Genomic DNA, 18,665 nt, shown 5'->3' with positions numbered 1-18,665 from the left:
TGGTGCCAGACACTCTGAGCGTCTCCAGGGAGACTGGAGCCTTTACTTCTTCATGGGTAGCACTTACTGGACTTCTCTTTATGCTCCAGGCAAGTAAAGTTTCTTGAAGGTGGCATCCCTGGGCACACTGGCCTGGAGCCTGGGGTCCCCTGAGCCCCCTCAGTAGGTAGGAGGAGAGGAGGCCATGTACTCAGAGGGAGAAGAGAATTGCCCAGAAGCCTTGGGCAATGGAGCCGGCAGAACTCAGGAGAGCCGGGCAGCCTGGAACTGCCGAGTCGGCCCGGGCTTCCTCCAGCTGTCCACGCTCCCCTCCTACCTGAGGCCAACAACCCACCACCCGGGCCAGGCAAATGGGCCCGTGATGGAGATAAAGTGATGTCCAGGGCTTTCTAGGAATCCTCCAGTTCTCCTTAAGAAGTAGCACTTGGCTGTTTGATTAAATGCTCTACTGTGTTTGATCCTTTCAGGAAAATAAAAATGTCAGAGTAAATTTGGGCAGGAGGAGGAGGGCTGAGGGTCCTCAGGAGCACTGGCGAGCTGCTGCCCTGGGCGAGGCAGACCCAGGCCAGAGCCAGCCCAGAGCCAAGTCTCTGGAGCAGAACGAGGCCTCCTGTTTGCAGTGGTGAAGGTGGTGAAGGAGCTTCTTTCTGAATTCCAGCCCATCGCCGGCCTCAGAGAAACGGTAGGACACCTGAAAGGAAGCATGTTGTTCTCACTGAGTCCTCGCGCCCTCTGGTTCCACGTACTGTGGTAGACAGCGTGTGTGCTCAAATCCCTCCTTCAGGACCAAGGCATCTTTCCCCAGCTGCCAGGAGTCCTCCTGCTGGACCTGCTGGACTGCCCTCTGCCAAGGAGGCGCCTTGCCCTCAGCTACATTTCCTCTTCAGGGACAGCCCCCACCGGTGACTGGCTGATCAGGGTGCAAAGTTCAGCCCCTTTGCTTCAGCTGACAATGACTCTAAGGGACCACCCCAGCCATGAGCTGAGAGCTCTGCTGCTACTGTACCAGTGTCCAGTCCTGCATCCCCCCCAAACCCCTCGGGTACTGTTGCAGAGTACCCCCAGTACTGACAGTCCGCTCCCGAGACCTCTTCTAAGTCTCCGGCCCACAGTTTTCTTAAATGGCTTTTCTTGATCTTATTGCTTGGTCTGATCTTTACGAGGTTGTACACGACAGTGTAGAACCTGAAAAGTTCAGGTTTCAGTGGTTTGTTCAAGGTCACGGAGGTAGAGTCAGGATTGGAATCCAGAACAAACCTGAGGCTTGGCTCTTCTTAACATATTATACTCTTCCAGGCCCTGCCCAAACCTTCCTCCTTCAAAATGCCATACATGATCTCTGTTATGGTTTGAATGTGTCCCTCAAAAGTTCACGTATTGGAAACTTAATCTCAAATTCATATGTTAATAGTATTTGGAGATGACAAACCCTATCATTATGTACAACTACAATGCACCAATAAAAAATATAGGAAAAAAAGACTGATGTAAGTAAGAGAGGTAGGTAGAATTAGAGGAGGCCCTGAGAGTGGAGTGTCCCATGATGCCATTGTTATCTTGATAAGAAGAGGAAGAGAGACCTGAGCTGACACATCTGCCCAGTCTCACTGTGTGATGCTCTCCACCATGTTATGATGCAGCAAGAAAGCCCTGACCAGATCCCAAGCAGAGGCCAGCACCATGCCCTTGGACTTTCCAGACTCTGCGACTGTGAGTTAAATAAACTTTTGTTCTTTATAAGTTACCCAATCTCAGTATTTTGTTATAGCAACAATTCTTTCTGATATTCTCATTCTCTCCCAGCCTCCCACATATCTTCTCATTAAATCTATCCATGGCCGTTACACTCTGCATTCCATTTGAATTAGTCCACTGGGCCTATAACCTCTTCGGGGAAGGCCTGTGTCAAGCACAGTTGGGCCAACCCACTGCCTGAGATACAGTGGACACACAGGAGATGTTCCATGTATTAAGTTGAGTGTCTCCTCACACAAATAGAATCTCTAACTTCTTGGGTTTCTGAGCTGTATGGTTTATGAAAACACATGTCTGTTCTGGGCTCTGTGTGACATACTTAATCTTTAGTAGTATGTGCATTGATGCAGGATTTATGGACAAACTAATATCCTGGATTCAACTTTGAGATTTCAAAAGAGATTATTAGAAGCAATAAGAATCCTTATTTTGGCTTTAACTATAACACAATTTCTGAAGACAGGTGTAAACAAGTCCTGGCACATTGAATTCTGAAACAGCTAACTCCCAAATCCCTAAAAGCCACTACATGGATGAAAGATCCACCTCCTACATCTGGTATCAGAGGGCCAGGTCACACTTTACCAGCTGACTGAGCTGCTGATTTCCAGTTGGTTTCCTAAAACCCCTGCTTTTCCGGGGGGACGGCCATTAGTCCTACCACCTTTACTGCAGGTCGAGCCCTTGCTGTGTGCCAGGCACCAAGCTGAGCATCGCTGAGTCATCGACTCATTTAATCTTCCCAGTAACCTAAAGTAAACACCATTGCTATTCCTATTTTAAGAATAAGGAAACAGGCTGAGAAAATTATCCAACATTACACCACTAGAAAAGTAGCTGCCCTGCAGGTCAAAGCCAAGACTACAACCAGAGCCAGGACCTACCCTGACTCCCCGACAGGGCAGAAAATTAGGTCCGTAAGTAATAGGCCAGAATCTCACCCACCTAACAATTCCCAAGAGATGAATAAATGCCTAACTAATAATGACTCTGCACAAGGACTTCTTGATATCTGATCCCTTAGTCTCTGTGGGTGGAGAGTTATCCCTAGGTCTCTTGTGTTCCTGCAGTTAGATCTGGAGAGCAAAGGCCCCAATTGCCTCTATGCCAGACCATCTTTTCAAGATGTCTGTACTGAAAACAGCCTTGGAGGATATAGATAGTCTGAGTGTCCAGAGCCAAGGGTAGCTGAGCAATATAATAAGACCATGTCTGTCTCTAGGGCGGAGTTCAGTACGTTTACTGCCCATTATAAAAGCTCCGGTTTCCCTAAGCTCGGTGCTCTTCTTTTCTAACGTGCTCCTCACCTGAGCAGGACTCCCCTGGCCCTGTTACATGGCCCTCTAGGAAAGTGGGCTCAGATTACTCAAGTCAGGGCTGATACTATGTCTACTGCTGTTGTTCTGAGTAACAAATTGTCTTCTCTCTCTGACCCAGGAGCCTTGATTTTCTTCCTGCATCCATAAAACCGTGGCAGACTAACTTGTCAGCTTGTTAGTAGGATAGAAACTGACTCTCCACGGTTCTCAACAATTGCCCCCATCCTGAAGTAGCAGAAATGCCCTGACTGGAAGTCCCAGAAAACTCTTCCCTGGAGGTATTGCCTGTGGCAAAGAGTTGTGAGCTTTGCCTCCAGCACCTCCCAGGGGAAAACAAAGTAGCAGGAGAAGAAATCCTTACGGATGGAAGTACACAGATGAAGAATAATGTTGGTGATGATAATGATGATGGTGACCATAGAGATGATGGTGATGATGATGATGATGTCATTGAAGACAAAAATAACAAGGTCAATGATGGTGTCACTGGGATGACCATGCTGTCAGAAATGGTGCTGACAGTGACAGCAATAATTTCCTGAGCAACTACTGCTTGCATAGCACTTGCTTCACACCAGCCCCCCACCCAGGCTCCCTCAGGGTTCATGACCTGCCTACAAGATAGCAGATCCTCTCACTTCCGTCACAAATCTTCACTCTGGCTTCAGTGTGCTCAATTCCATCCACTCCTTTTAAATCATACTATTTAAACGCCACTGCCACGTGTTCCCAGCCCCTTACTTGTGTCTATGTCTCCCCATTACTTTTACCACCTTCTCACATGTTATTTGATTATCGAGTGCATGGTCTATTGTGCCCGGCTGGAAAGGGAGCTCCAGGAGACTCGGATTTTGTGCATTTTTTCCTCTGATGTATCCCACAGGTGCACAAAGTACCTGGTCGTACTAGACTCTCATTAAGGTTAGTGAAATGAATGCGCATGGGTGAGCTTGGCTTTGGGTATTTAGGGAAGTTCCACAACCTGCTTGGTGGCTCCTCGGGCCTGACACACTGATGAAATCCTGGGGGCTCTGCAGGTGTTAATTTATTAATCTTCGGTTAATTTATTAATCTTTGGATATAACTAACTGACAGAGTTGTGATTTTACTTTGTCAACTGTTTCAGCTTAATTTTATTCCTTAATCAGTCACTTGCTCATTTAGTCAATTAAGAGTTTCAAGCTCCTCCAGATCTGGGCACAGTGAGCCATGGGGAGGGCTCTAGCAGGTGCCAGGGGGAGAAGGTGTTGCTCATCTCAGTGAAGTTCTGAGTTTCTGGCAAGTGAAAGAACTGCCATCTCCCCAGGTGGCTTTGACTCTGCTGACCCACAGGCCCTGATATCCTTCTGCACCTATGACATTGACGTGCTCAGGATGCACAGGACCTGGAGAAAGTGACCCTCTGGTGTGGATACAAGCTCTGATTCTCTTTCCTTTTTAATTCACCCCCCCCACACACACCCTTCCTTGGCTTCCCCCCCGTACACACACATTTTCTTTTGAAATAGAGCACTATGTCTTTTTCACGTTGAATTTGAATGTAGTCTCACACCAGGGCAGAAGCAGGTGGGGGTTAAGACTTGTGGGCATGCAGCAGGAGGACATTCATCTGAACAATAAAGAGGAGACTCTGCTTTGTGCGGAGCCTGAGCCTTAGGACGCAAAGATGGCTCAAGACGCCAGCCCTGGGTGTCAGAGGTGGCAGGGGAGGCAGTGTATGGGTGAAGGATCTTCAAACGCAGAGCTGCTCCATCAGTCACCACTGAGGACAGGGAGCCTGCTTCTGCCAGGCAGCCAGGATGGAATACAGGATGGGATGAGTTGGAGTTTGCCTGTTAAGAAAGTTGGGGGGCGGGGAGAGGGTGGTCCAGGAAAAGCAAGTCAGCCTGTGTGAAGGCCTGGAGGACAATAGCTTGCCAGGTCCCTAGGGTGCTTGTTTGGTGTGGGGAGGAGCAAGGGAACTCTAATGGTTAATTTGATTGGATTAAGAGATGCCAATGATTAAGAGGCCACCGGGTGTGTCAATGAGGGAGTGTCTAGCAATGATTGGCATGTGGGATAGCCAACTGAAGGGGAGATCCTCCCTAAGCATGGGCAGCACTGTCCAATAGGATGGTGGCTTGGATGGAATAAAAGTTGGAAGATCAAGGAAGCAGCAGCAGATGCAAGCTCCACTCTTCTTGAACAGTTCTTGATTCCTGCTGTGAGTCCTCTGAGGATATCAGACTCTCACTTCTGCCCTCTTCCAAGTAGACTCTGCCAGTGATTCTCCAGGGAATTTCCAGAAGCCTTCAGTCTCGAACTGGGGTATCACCATTGATTCTTCTTTGTCTGGGGCTTCAGCCTCTTGGACTGTGCAGCTACTGGTTCTTCCAGCTCTCCAGCCTGCAGATGGCCACTGTGGACTGTCCAGCTTCACGTAAGCCCACCTAGTAAGTCCCCTTTTATAGTTATGCTTCCTGTTGATTCTGTTCCTCTAGAGAACCCTGACCCGGGCTCCAGGGAAGCAGGGGAATTATCGCTGTGATCACTGGTCCATCCTGAGATCTAGCCCAGCACATAATGACACATATAAACATTGATTGAACAAGTAAATGAATAGTTAACCTGGGATGAAATACCTGCCACACAGAAAAGTTGCAAACTCTGAGACCCTAACTTATTTAACTGCCAGTCCCTGGTGTCAGGCCACATGGACAGCTCTAAGCTGGGCCTGGCCAGGGAGTGCAATGTCTGTGCTGTAAGCAGAGATGCTTGACGGATCTTTTGCTCCGCAACTTCCTTCCCCCAAAGGAGGCGGAGACTGCAGCAGGTTAAGATCTATTTACCTCTCACTGGGATCCAGTTAACATTGGGGTGAGCACAGAACAGAAAGGGGTGTCCACTTCCAGGAAAGTGGGAGCTGATGGAAAGCTCTGGCTCTTTCCTGTGAATTTCACTGGCTGGAAAGAGCAAGGCGTGACATGGCATGCTGGTGGCTGTGGGTGGCATCCCCAAACCCTCAGTAGGAGGTGAGCTCACAGTTGTCCCAACATGTCTACCCTACCCTGGGAAGGGATAAACCCCGGGGAGGACAGCTGGGGCTCTGACCCTCAACCTGCACCATCCTGTGACCCTGCTTCAGGCCTCAATCTCCCACTCTATGCGATGAACGGTCCACAGGGAGGCCTCTGGGCTTCCTTCTGGCTGTAGAGTGAGGAGACCTTGGGGCAGGCAGGAGGACGGTGCTCTGCCTCTCATTTCCACCAGGAGGGACCGCACTGCTGGGTGGCCCTGGCTGGAACCACCACCCTGAAGGTGGGGATGGGTGATGTGAAAGAACAGTGGACCTAAACCTTGTGGCCTGGCATCTGCTGCAGCTGGGGCAGGGGCCTGAGCCAGAGCCAGAGCCAGGGAGCCCTGCAAGCCGGACCCCAGGAACGCCATGAGCACACCTCTGACTTGGGTCGGCAAAGTGGGGGTGGCTGCTCCTTGGGAAGCATGGGGGGGGGGTGTCCCACGAGTCACTGGGAAGGCAAGTTGGCTTGGGGTATGTGTGGAGGCCACCCATTGGTCTGGTGGAAGTCACTTGTGGCCACAACACCTGTATTTTGGAATGAATCTCACTAAACACTGGTGCCCTGATAAGGAAGGCTTGAGGCTGGGGGGCGTGGACAGTCTGCCTGCCCGGTGTTGACCTTGAGCCAAGGGAGGTGCCAAAGGCAGCCAGGTGACTAGGTTCTAGACCTCTCTGTTTGGGACAAATCAACACAGAGCCCAAGGCCTCATCTCCCTGCCCTGGCCTCCGCACCGCCCTTTTCCTTTCCCAAGTCTGGGGCTACGGGCAGGTGGGGGAGCTTCACCCAGCACTAGAGCCCACTTCTGGCCAGGGAGCTGGGCGTGGGCTGCAGGGCCCCACTGCTGTGGAGATGCCACTGTCCTCCCCTCTGCTCTTTCCCCTCAGTTTTTTGACTGGACATGTGTAATTTCCGGGCTGTGATATACTGCACTTCAGAATTGATTTTTGCACTCAACCCGTGTAAAACATTTTTGGTGGACTAATGCCGCCGGGTGAGATATTTTTCCATTATTGATGTGTGGAGGGGGCTTTTGTCCCCACATCGCAGGCCCTCCTGGCCAGGGTTACTCCTCGGTACCCTGCAGCAGGAACACTTGGCCAGAGGCGCAGCAGCCTTTTGAACTAAAGAAAATATTAATTTAAGGTATTGTTTCAACACGAAATTGCAGGAACCTTCAGCACTCCCACTGGTTTGACTCAGAGCTGAGTGGCACATCGTGACTTCAGGGCTACGATCCCCCAACTTAGGAAAAGTTTGTTGCCAGTGAACTCATGGGAAGGATTCTGCAAGGCCCCAGAGCTTCTGCTCCCCACACAGACATTTCCAGATGATCTGTGCGGGAAATCTGTAGGAGAGAGGAAAGCAAAAATATCCCGTCCCATCCAAAAATATCCCATCCCATGCCCCAGTAGGGCAGCTACTCCCCAAAGCAAGAATTGGACCTGTGGTCGACAACTGGGAACGCATTCACGGGGCCTCATGGATGCTGAGACTCCCTGGAAAATAGGGATCCTGTGGTCACCTCACGTGTGACATTGCAACAATCGCTCCCCCTGACCAAGGGCTGCACAGCTCAGGAGACCTGTGGTCGGGGTGACATCTGTCTCCATTTACAGATTGAAAAACTGAGGCCAAGAGCAAGTGGTTAGCCCCAGGTTATTCAGAGAGGAAGCAGGTGAGGGAGAAGAGAGCCCAGAAGTTTCTGACCCCAAGGCACATACTCGTCCCAGTGCACCAAGCTGCCCAGAGCTGGGCTGGGCCCTGATGCCAGGATGGCCCCCACCTTCCCTCTCAGCCAAGTTCATGTGACACAACTCAGCAGGAGAGACCTCAATTTGCTGCTGTCCCTCTGGCCAGTATGGGGCAGTTCTGCCCGTTGGCTATGCAAACCCAGAAGGAGGCTGGCAGCTTCCGGAGGAGGGGGCTCCCCCCAGGAGGCAGTGAGCAGGGCCCACGTAGTCAGTGAGCACAGAGCCCGCCGAGCTTTATAAGGGCCCACAAAAATATTTTCACTTTCATTTCCCTTAAAATCAGAAGAAAAAAATGCACACAAGGATAATGGGTGTAACAGGGACCAGCCAGGACTCCCCCCATCTTCAGATCCACACAGTTGACAAAACAAAACTTTAAATATTGTTTTACGGAGGAAAGGTCAAGGAAGGCAGCAGTGTCCAGGGCCCCCGGAGGTCACAGTGCAGCCAGTTTCGAGGGTGAGGTCGTCGGCTCTCCAGGGATACCTTGGTTGTCCACCCCCACCGTTGGCCCCTACCCACCGCACCAGGAAGAGAGGTTGACCTGGAGGGACAGGAGCTGAGACAGGTGCCTCCAGGGGATCCACCCCAACACAAGGACAGTCCTGGCACTTCGTATTCTCAATCAATAGCAAAAAGAGCACGTTGGGGGTCGCCCAGCCCAGGCCTCTGCATTTTACAGCTAGGGAAACCGAGGCCCCGGGAAGGTGGCCGAGCCAAGTGCAGCCGCGTTCATCTCTGAAGTGCTTCCTCCATTCTCTGGCGGCCTGCAGATTAGCCTCCATCTCCCGGCTCCTCAGGGAGGCTTCCCACAGTCGGAGTGAAACAGAGAGAGCCCCTGCCTCCCCCCCACCCACCGCCCTCACATCCCCCTGCCAGGAGAGCTCCAGCCCAGCGCCCTCCAGCCGGGTGGGGAAGCTGGCTCAGGGACATAATCAGGGACAGCCACTCTCTCCACAGGTGCCATTTATTCTCAAGCATCCGTTCGATCCCTGCCGAGGGATGAAAACCACAGTGTCAACTGCCTTCTCCTCAGCCCCTCGGAGGAACATCAAAGCGTCTGCATATTTATCATTCCTCCTCCTCGGCATTAAGCAAAGACAGCGACAGGCACACAAAAGCACCATAGTTTCCACTTGGACTCTAAAAAGGTATCAGCAAGTTCAAACCCAAATTGAAAATTCCCTCGAATAGGTGTATTTTCTTTGCTGGGAAACTGGGGAGGATTATCACTTACCATCCTCTCCAAAATCAATTTGCGTCCACTTACCAGTCACTTCTGGTATAAAATAAAGGAGCCTGCGGTGCCCCGGGAGGATTTAACCAGCGACAGCAGCCGGCTCCGAGGAGGACGTCGGGAGTGGAGGGCGGACGAGAGAATGTTCCCTGTCTTTGTCTTACTTTTTCTTCCCCCAAGAGCAATCCCGTCTGCTCTTTGAAATATAATGGAAACATGTTAAAATATAGATTCGAAGATGATCCGACAAAGGGAAATATTCACCTCTGGTCCCATCTGAGGCTCTTCAGTTCGCTTTGAAAAGTTAAAGAAAAGGACAGCGGTCTGGAGCTTCGGAAAGAAAGAAACGCACATTTGTTCCTGAAAGAAATGGGAGTAGAACTCGGCTGCGTCCTGAGATCCCTTCCTCACTTCCTGTTAGAACTGTGCCTGATCCGGGTGTCAGCTCCCTCCAGTGAGAGGCAAACAGCTGTGGCACTTTGGGGGTTTTGTTTGCAGGTGCTGGCGGATCCCACTGGATTGGCACCCAGTGGGTGGGAACCCCAACACAGGGCTCCCCGACTCCTGCACACAGGCCCGCGCCCTCCAATGCCAGGGCCCCTGACCCCCGCGCATAATGGGGCCAAGGGTTCCCAGGTGTTGACAAGGGCCATGGGTGTTCCAGGAAGACACCGGGTTTCCCAAGGAAAGCGAGTTCAGGCTCCAGCAATGGTCTGTGGCCACAGGCCTCCCAGGAGTGCCACCCATGGGAGCAGGGCACCTTCTGGTTATAGGGCAGAAGGCAAAGGCCCCCCACCCCACAAGAGAAGGAACTGCCCACCTCACCAGGGAAGACTGTACCCAGCCCTGCTCTACCCGGACACGAGAGACCCCCTAGCCAGGGGCCATCCGTGCGAGCTGTCCGGGGGCGAGAGGCTTTGCTACGTTTTAGACTTAGAGAAGCAGTGGGCTCTGGAGGCCAGATTCCCTCACGGCCACAGGACGAGGTGGCCGAGGAGCAGGCCAATGCAGCTTGCCTGGGTCCTTGTCGGGCCTAGTTTATTTGGGCACACTCCTGAGGAAGCCTAGCCACTGGCCCCAGCACGGCCATGAGTGCAGGACAGGGAGGCAGGCAGGCTGAGGGCCAGAGGGACAGCGGTGCCCAGTGCCTGTTGACATGCTCCTCCATTCAGGCAGGAAATACGGCTGAGCCCTTGGGGATCACCCAGGGCTGGGCAAGGCCACGGGGGATAGAGAGAGGTGGACAGGGCTCTGCCCTCGAGGACCTCACAGATGACCAGGGAAGCAGGCCCATGAGGATGGGTGACAGGGTCGTGCATGGACTAGAAGCAGGAATGTTCCCCTAGGTATGATCGAGGGAAGAGCATGAGAAACTCTGCCCAGGTCTTCAGAGGTGACGGAACAGAAGGGAGACGGGGGCTGGTGGGTGTGAATCTCAGTGGGCATCCTGGAAATGCCTGGTGCAAAGGCCCAGTGGCCAGGACGAACTTAGCTGCCTGGAGAACGGACAGAGGTTATATTGGGGACACCCAGTGTACAGCTGTCAAGAAGCTCAGGCCTAGCGGGGAACAGAAACCCCCAAACCTCAGAGGTGTTTCACTTCTTCATCTCGGGCACCCAGGAGACTGAGGCTGCCCCCTCCCACCTGCAGCTTCTCTGTCTCCCTGGGGGACGGAGGGCCAGGGAACACACGGGCTCTTAACTGCCCGAGCCTGGAAGTGTCACCTGTGGTTTCTGCAGCCCACTGGTAAGGGCAAGTCCTAGGACCCCACTCTAACCTCAAGGGATGATGGGAAATGTAGGGAGGCCAAGGGACGGACATTTCCCGAGTGTCACCAGTTCTCCACAAGAATGCATCTATGTGCTTTAATACCAAGGGCTTAAGCGGGGAGTGGAAATTGAGACTCTCAGATTTTGAGGAGTCTTAGGGCAAAATCAAGCCTCAGAGAAGGGGCCTCACCTGGCCAAAGTCACCTGGAATGTGTGTCTCCCTATTAGCAGGCCACTGCCCCTTCCATTCTGACTCAAGACAAGAGTCCAAAGCCACAAGAGCAAGACCTCTGACGGGCAGCACAGGGCTGTCACTCGTCCCTGCAGATGCTGCAAAGGAAACAGTGACATCCTCTGTCTAAAGGGGAACTGGGGGAACTGGCAGGTGTGGTGTTCCCCCCACAGGGAAGATGGAATAGTGGATTTGATTCAGGGACCCCCCAGCACATGCTGATGTCAACTGTCACAGGGACAGCCCAGCATCCAGAGCCAAGATTCTTGGGTTCAAATTCTGGGTCTTCTGCTAGCTAGCTGGGTAACCTTAGGCAAGTTGCTTAACTTCTCTGTGCCTCAGTCCCTCTTCTGTAAAATGTAGATGACTGAATCACCTACCTTCAGAGAGCTTATCATTAGCAATAGTGAAGGCTCCTAACTGCTTAGCGTGGCCTGTATTAAACTGCTCTGGAAAGCACCTGACCTGCAGGATTGCATTTGAATTTGCATGCAGTTGAGGTAGATAGTTTAAAAGCCCATTTTACAGATGACAGACTGAGGCATATCAGACAAGTGACAGCTGGGTTTGGAATTTGGCCCGATCTGATGCAAAGCTGCTGTTCTTTCTGGGAGCTCCAGGGCCACTGGCTGAGGAGGGCCAGTTTACCTGGGATCTTGCCCCTGAGCCATAGGGCCTGGGGCAGCCTGGGGCAGCCTGGGCTCTGAGTCTCAAATCCCAGACTTTCTATAATTCGGGGGCAGAAACTCTCTTCTCCGAGGAAGAATTCACTTACTCTCCGTGTCCAGGCTGGGCACCTGGGCATTGCCACCTCCGATTTCAGGAGTTAACTTCTTGGCCAGGCACACAAAGGACAGGTCTCCTCATCCTGAAGCCAGGTCTTGGGCCTTGCTTAGCCAAACCCTCTGGTGACCTTCCTGATTCAGTCCCAGGGTCCCCTACGTTTCTGGGCTTCGTCCTGCCTCTTTAAAATTTGCAATTACCAATAATTCCCTTTGTTGCACCCAAATGTGAACCACCATATTAAATTATTAAATATAAGTGTTTCTGAAATATTTTATCTTGACATGTATCTCCGGAGTCAAATGACCCCGGGCAGTGTTCATAATTAATTTCATCAAAAGGGGAAAAAAAGTGCTGGCGAGGGACTCCCTGAATGACCTGTCCTGGAGAAAAACAGCTGACGCTGCCAGCCTCCCTTCCCGGCCTCCCCCCTCCCCAGCCCTGGGGGCCAGGGGCCCAGAGCCAGGGGATCCTAGATCCCCAGGCCTGGGGGGTGCTGATGTGGTCATTTGGACTAACCCTTTCTTTCTGTGGCCAAGAAACGGGCCCCTGGAGGAGTGAGCAGGGGTCATCCGCCCAAGGGCCAGGACCGAGGCGGCCGCGGGGGACATGGAGGCCCGCGGTCCTGCGTCCCTCGGCCTCCTCTCTGTGCCCTTCAGCTCCAGATCGGTTCATTTAAAGGAGTGGGGGGAGCAGCCCTGCGTCTTCACATAAAAAATGTCCTGAAACAAAGGGCTTTTTTGTCCCCCTCCCCCACCTACTCAGAGAGAAAGAGATTAAGTTTGAGGAGTCACTTCCAATCAGAAAGCTACCATTTAATTACAATGCGCAGGAAATTACAGACTGAATGGGCAGACGGGTGATAAGCGACTGCCCGCAGGATGACAGGCTTGAAACCCAACCACTTCATCACAGAGCTACTTATCACAAGAGGCTGTCTGGAGGCTGGCAATCTGATCGTACTGTCAACTCAATTCATAATTAATATATTTATCAAATTAATTACTGAAAATATCTCCCTGGCGCTCGCCACAAAACAGTGGCTACCCTCATGACGGGCTGGCTTCGTTTTCGGCTAATAACCGTGCTGTCAGTTTAATGAGGGCGGGGGGGCGGCCCCTGTTTTGCCTGCCTGACAGACAAATTGCCCTCTTACAGGGAATGATCCCTAGAATTTAAGAGAAGAAAAGAAATATGGCATTGTTTGGTGACAGCCGCAATCGCAGGCTTGTCTCGGAAACTTTGCATCAATTCTAACACAGGGAGGGAGGGTGCGGTGCTTTTGGCAGCTCAATAAATACTTTATGAATTCCTGGCTGGGCCCTTCATCAGAGGCTCCGGGTGGAGCGGGAATCTGCCGGCTGAGGTTTGGATGGAGGGACTTCAGAAGTTGGAGATTCTCACTGGTGATTCTTTTTTTTTCTTTTTTTTTTTTCTTTTTAGGAAGAAGAATCCACATCCCAAGTTTCCCAAGGTGCAAAGAGTTCCTTTTGATCAGCCCCTCTACCATTTGATCTCTGGGCAGAACCATCATTTGCTGCCTTCATAGGGCCAGAGCCAGGCCCTGAGAGCTTCTGAGTCAGTTAAGATCCCACGGGTTTCCGAGGGCCATCAGGGCACCCCAAATACCGCCCCCCCCCCCACCTCAGCTTCTGCTCGGTTAGGCACCTGGGCCTGCAGCAGCCCCGGGCACAGCTGGCTGTGGAGACCCGGCCTGCCCTTGTAGACGCCCACCTGCCCAGGTGAGGCGAGCCCCGGGAGCCCTGGTGACGACAGTGGGTGACGTGGGAAGCCACACCCCGGCTGGATGGAGCCACAGCCCCAGGATCTTCCCACCTACCCCTGCAGAGCCACCCCAGAGAACCCCACCAAGGTGAGCGCGGCCTCCCAGGCTGGCCCAGGAAACTGCATCAGGCCTAGCGCACAAGAGGTTATGAGGTGTGACTTCAAGGGGACAGGAGCGCCTGCCTCGGGCCGCTGAGGCCACCTTTATTCCCACCCTTTCTTTAGTCCCTCACCCCTGGTCAAGGCCCCCTCTGGCTCCAGGCCCTTTGACACAGTGTGACCAGCCTTGAGCTTTCCTGGCCTCTGCTCCACTTCCCTTTAGAACAGGGCTGCCTCTCTGCTCCCCAGCCCTGACCCCCCTTCACATCACCCCAGTCCCCCCTTTTCTCTGGGCTCCCTGCTTTTTACCACTGGAGGGAAGATCTGTTTTCCTCAATGTGCAGATTTGCTCACCTCATCCCATGCCAGGGTGAGGGTCTGTCTCAAAGCCTCAGAAGGCCCTGAAGGCTGCTCCCGGCCTCCGCACCACCCTGCAGCTCTGTGCTGAGTGACCTGTCTGTCCCAGGCCAGCCTCTTGCCCTCAGTCTGCCCCCATCTCGACCCTCTGTCTCAGTTGGGGACTTCTGTGTCCCCAGGCTTGCACCCAGCCTTTTGGTGTCCTGCACAGGGATCCCCATTAGCCACAGAGTAGGGCCGTCACTGACCTGAGCAACTCCCTTGGGGGAGGGAGGGAGGGTGCCTGGGCTGGGAGACCTCCATTCCACCTCAGCACCCGGGTGGTGAACTAGCTCCAAACAAGTAACAATGGGAAAGTGCACAGCCCGCCTAGCCACTGGCCAGGGCCAAGTCAGAGTCACCTTGGGAAGGACTCGTGCCCTCTGGAAGGTCTGACCGGCCTGAGTGGCCTTCTTTGCTGTCAGGGTCTGGTGCCTCTGGGGCAATCGAGGTGGCCCAGCACACGTCCTCCTATAGCCCAAGTGGGCCCAGAGTGAGCTTCAGGTGACAGGCGGTGATCACCCGTGGCACCGACACGGATTCACTGAAGAGGTGAATGATCTTTAAGACCATTTATCGTGTGGGTTGTCTGTTTAGGGTGTGTGAGGGGCTTAAGAGAAAGGTGCTGCACTGAATCTGAAACTCAGACTGAGGAGGAAATTAGTTCCTCTAATCAACATACAAACGCACGAAGGCTTCGTCGTCAGAGTTTATCGGTCCCAGCCTTCACAGATGGACAGGAACGCTAAGCGGTTTGCAGCTCTGGGTGGAAACAGGCTGCAGAGGGGAAGGGCCGGGGCCTGCTCTGACACCACGTGAGCCGGGTCCCAGGAGGACCTAGTCCGGGGGCCCACAGGGACACCCAGTGCACGTCCTTGGAAGGCCGTTAGTAACAAAAGATGGGATGATGTACCGCGTTCAACTAGCTTTCAAACAGCCAGTTTCTCCTGTGCAGAGACTGCTTTCCATAAACAGAGGCGGGGCTGCCATTCGGCCCGTTTCAGAGGGGATGGCGCCGTAAAGTTAATGCCCTGAGAAATCTCTGGTGCTCGGGCATTAAACCCAACAGGCGCACACGGAGTCAGGCCTGCTGCAGGCCGCGGCAGGAGAGGCGACTCAGCCATCTCAGCGACGAACTGGAAAGAGCTGGGGGCCCGGAGGGCGGGCCGGGCTGCTCCCCGAGGGGTTTGTGCCCTGAGCACCTCGGCCGAGGGTTTGGGGCCCCAACAGTCCTCCACATTCCTGGACCCAAAGCCAGAGAAGGAAGGGCTGGGAGAAGCCAAGAAGGAAACAGAAGTCTGAGGCTGGGGGTGGGGGCGAGTGAGCGGCCTCAGGGACACGTGGTCCAGGTGGGCTGGCGACACTGGGGAGAGGGCAGAGCGAGGGAGGGCAAGATGGCCTGACCCTCAGCCTCGGCGGGCTGCAGCCACGGAGGAGCTTTGTTTCCAGAGGACAGCCCTGCGGTCACCTGAGCAGCAGGCAGGTGAGGAGGGCCGCCTGCAGGTGCTGGGGACAGGAGCAGCTGAGGGAGCAGAGACACCGACGTGGTCTCAGCCAAGGGGAGACGACCGGAGCAAACTTCAGGACGGGGACAAGGGAGGGGTCTCCTGTGGTGTCAGCTCTGCGCATTGGAGCAGCAGGTGTGCTGCTCAGAGGACCAGGGGGAGGAGATTCCGGAGGGTCAAGTTCAGGGGCATGACCTCCATGATTCAGCCAGTCATTCATGGGCCCGTGGTTGGTGCCAGACTGCCTAGGCCAAGGGGCAGATGACCCGACCCTCCCCACTTCCCCAGGTGCCCAGACTCGAGCTCCAGGGGCTTAACAATCACCTGGGAGCTGAAGTGCAGACTCCAGGCTCCAGTCCCAGGGTCTGACGGGGTAGGGCCAAGTGAGACCAGGGACTGCCCTTCAAAATAAACCCCGGGGGGGGGGGGGGCGGGGGTTGGGACTGGGGCTGGGGCTCAGTGGCCGAGCGCTGGCCTAGCCCGTGTGAGGCGCTGGGTTCCATCCTCAGCACCACATAAAAATAAATCAATAAGATAAAGATACTGTGTCTACCTACAACTAAGAAACACATCCTGGGGACCTCCAGTGCAGACCAGGGCCATCTGTGACGATCAGGCTTTGAGAAAGGCTGGGTGGGGTCGTGAGAAAGTCGCCAGGAGTGTCCCAGAGCTGTTGGGGTCCTGTGGCGGTGCTCGGCAGGGGTGACGCCGGCTGTGTTTCATCGTCATCATCATCATCAAATCATATGACCTGGGAAATAAAATGGCTCTGTGAAGACCCAGGGGAATCGGGTCATGTGCCTCCTCCCAAGCGCAGGTCAGGAATGCCTCCAAGGGCCGCGGAGGGCTGCAGCTCCACCACCCTGAGCTTCCAGGGAGAGAATTCAACAGCAGGACAAAATGGGTGCCAGGGGGACAGGAGAATGGGAGAGGCGGCCGGGGAGGCCTCCTTCCGCCAGGCGGCCGTGCAAGACTGGGCTTTGCAGCCAGGGGTCCAGATACTGACCTGTAGCTGTGGTAGGAGGCGGGAGACCAAAACGGTATCCCAGGCCCCTGGCTAGAGCCACTTCTTCAACCACACAGCGAATGTCACCCAGTGACAGCACGAAACGCAGAGCACAGCATGGCAGAATGACCAGACCAGCGTGAGGGATCCCTACCAGCACCTTTGAATGGCCCAGAAAGTTCCAAAAGAGTCCAGACAGCATTCAGAGCTGCGGTTGACCAACTGCATCAGGTCAATAAAAAAGCGCTGACTTCGAAGTTGAGAGCAATGAGCCTCCAAAGGCCCAAGTGCAAAACCCCCTGGTTTAGGCCACAAGACCCCCAAAGAGCTGTGTGACCTTTGGCAAGTCACTCCTCCTCTCTGAGCTTCAGTTTGTAAAATGAGAAGACTCATCATTCAGTGTCCTGGGATCTTTGGAGGCCTATGAAGCAAAAATTCCTAGAAATTTACTCACTTTAAACACTTCTGATCCTTAAGGCTTTAATAATTTAAAAAGCAGGGGGAAAAATATTCTTAGGGGGTGTCAAACATACTAAAGCTGAGAATGGACACCCGGCCTCTATCCAGGAGTTACCTGTGAGGACCGTGGAGAAGCACAGCGCCCTGCCTGCGGGGGTACCGAGGAGCCCTACTCGAGCCACGTCCTCCTCCAACAATGGCATTTTGTGTCTTGATTTGACCAATTTGCTCTGGAGAAAGGAGCTGGGGAGGCCGCAGCGGCTCCTGCACCAGGCCATTCAGCCGGCTTCTCAGGTTTCCCCGTGGACAAGGACTTCCTGAGAGTAAAGCTCTGCACCAGGGTCACGGGGTGTTGAGAGTGGGCGGGACACCAGCCCTGATCACCACCCGTCACTGTCACACGGAGTCAGTGAACGGATGTGTCCCTTCCCAGCGCTGCTCTTGCCGCGGCCACCTTGAGCAACAGCCAAGCCGCTGAGAAGGGAGCCCAGGCCCGAGTCCCCGACCTGCAGGGTCCACAAGAAAGTGCTCGTGTCCCCGTGAGAGAATGGACGACAGACACCCTAAGACCTGGGGACGGTGGGAATGCAGAAGCATAAACAAGAAGCCACGGGCTGCAGAGAGGACGCTGCAAGCCCAACAGAGCTGGCCGGAACTTCAGGGCTTATGTGGACCCCCTGCCTTCCTCTCTGAACCTCAGTCTCCTCCTCTGTAAAACAGGCCCAGTGACATTGACTTTGCAGAAGTACCGAAAAGACTGCAGACAATTTAAGCGGCCCCGTGACAGGCAGCAGGACCCAGGAAGGGGAACGTGACCGATTCTAGACCTGATCCTGCCTGCTTCCCATTAGGACCCGGAGCCCCTGTCACCTCCCTGGAGCCTGACCCGGACTCAATGGCTGCCTCCATGAGGAGAACGTGGCAGGAGTGAGCCTCGTGACCTCTGAGGCAAGGTCATGAACGGGGACACACTTGAAGGCACACAGAGGTGGGGAGAGACACCCAGGGGACACCGGCTGCTCCACCTACTGCCTCGGACTTCTCGCCTGGGCGTCAGACAGGGTGGGTCAGCTGGGGCGACTCGGGTCCCCAGATTCCAGCCAACCCTGACTTTGCCCAGTACAGCAGAGGCGAGCTGAGCCCCAAACAGAGGGCATGACAAAAATGTCCCAAGTTGGCGGAGGTCTGTGATGCACCCTGAGGTGGCTGGATGGGGACCTGCCGGGGTCTTGATGTAGAGAGGAACCCAGGGCTGGGGTTGGAAGAGAGAGGAGCAGGGCGCAGGGAGACCCCAGAGAGCCAGACCCCCACTTCCTGGCACATCTCCCCCGGCTCTGGTGGGGATGGGTCATTCTCAGACCCAGGAGGCTGGATGGAGGGCTGGAAGAAGCTTGCAGGCCTTTCCCATGACAGCCGAGGAGGAGGAGAGCATGATCCAAAGTACGAGATGCCCACGTGCCCCGCCCTGGAGCCCAGCGGGCCACAGAGACTGCAGCTGATAGGGAAACG

Source organism: Marmota monax, unplaced genomic scaffold, assembly GCF_021218885.2.
Source record: "Marmota monax isolate L192 unplaced genomic scaffold, Marmota_monax_Labrador192_F-V1.1 WCK01_AAM20220418_F8-fsc00076, whole genome shotgun sequence".
In the NCBI taxonomy this organism is placed as follows: Eukaryota; Metazoa; Chordata; class Mammalia; order Rodentia; family Sciuridae; genus Marmota; species Marmota monax.
Note: the sequence above shows the minus strand (reverse complement) of the source record.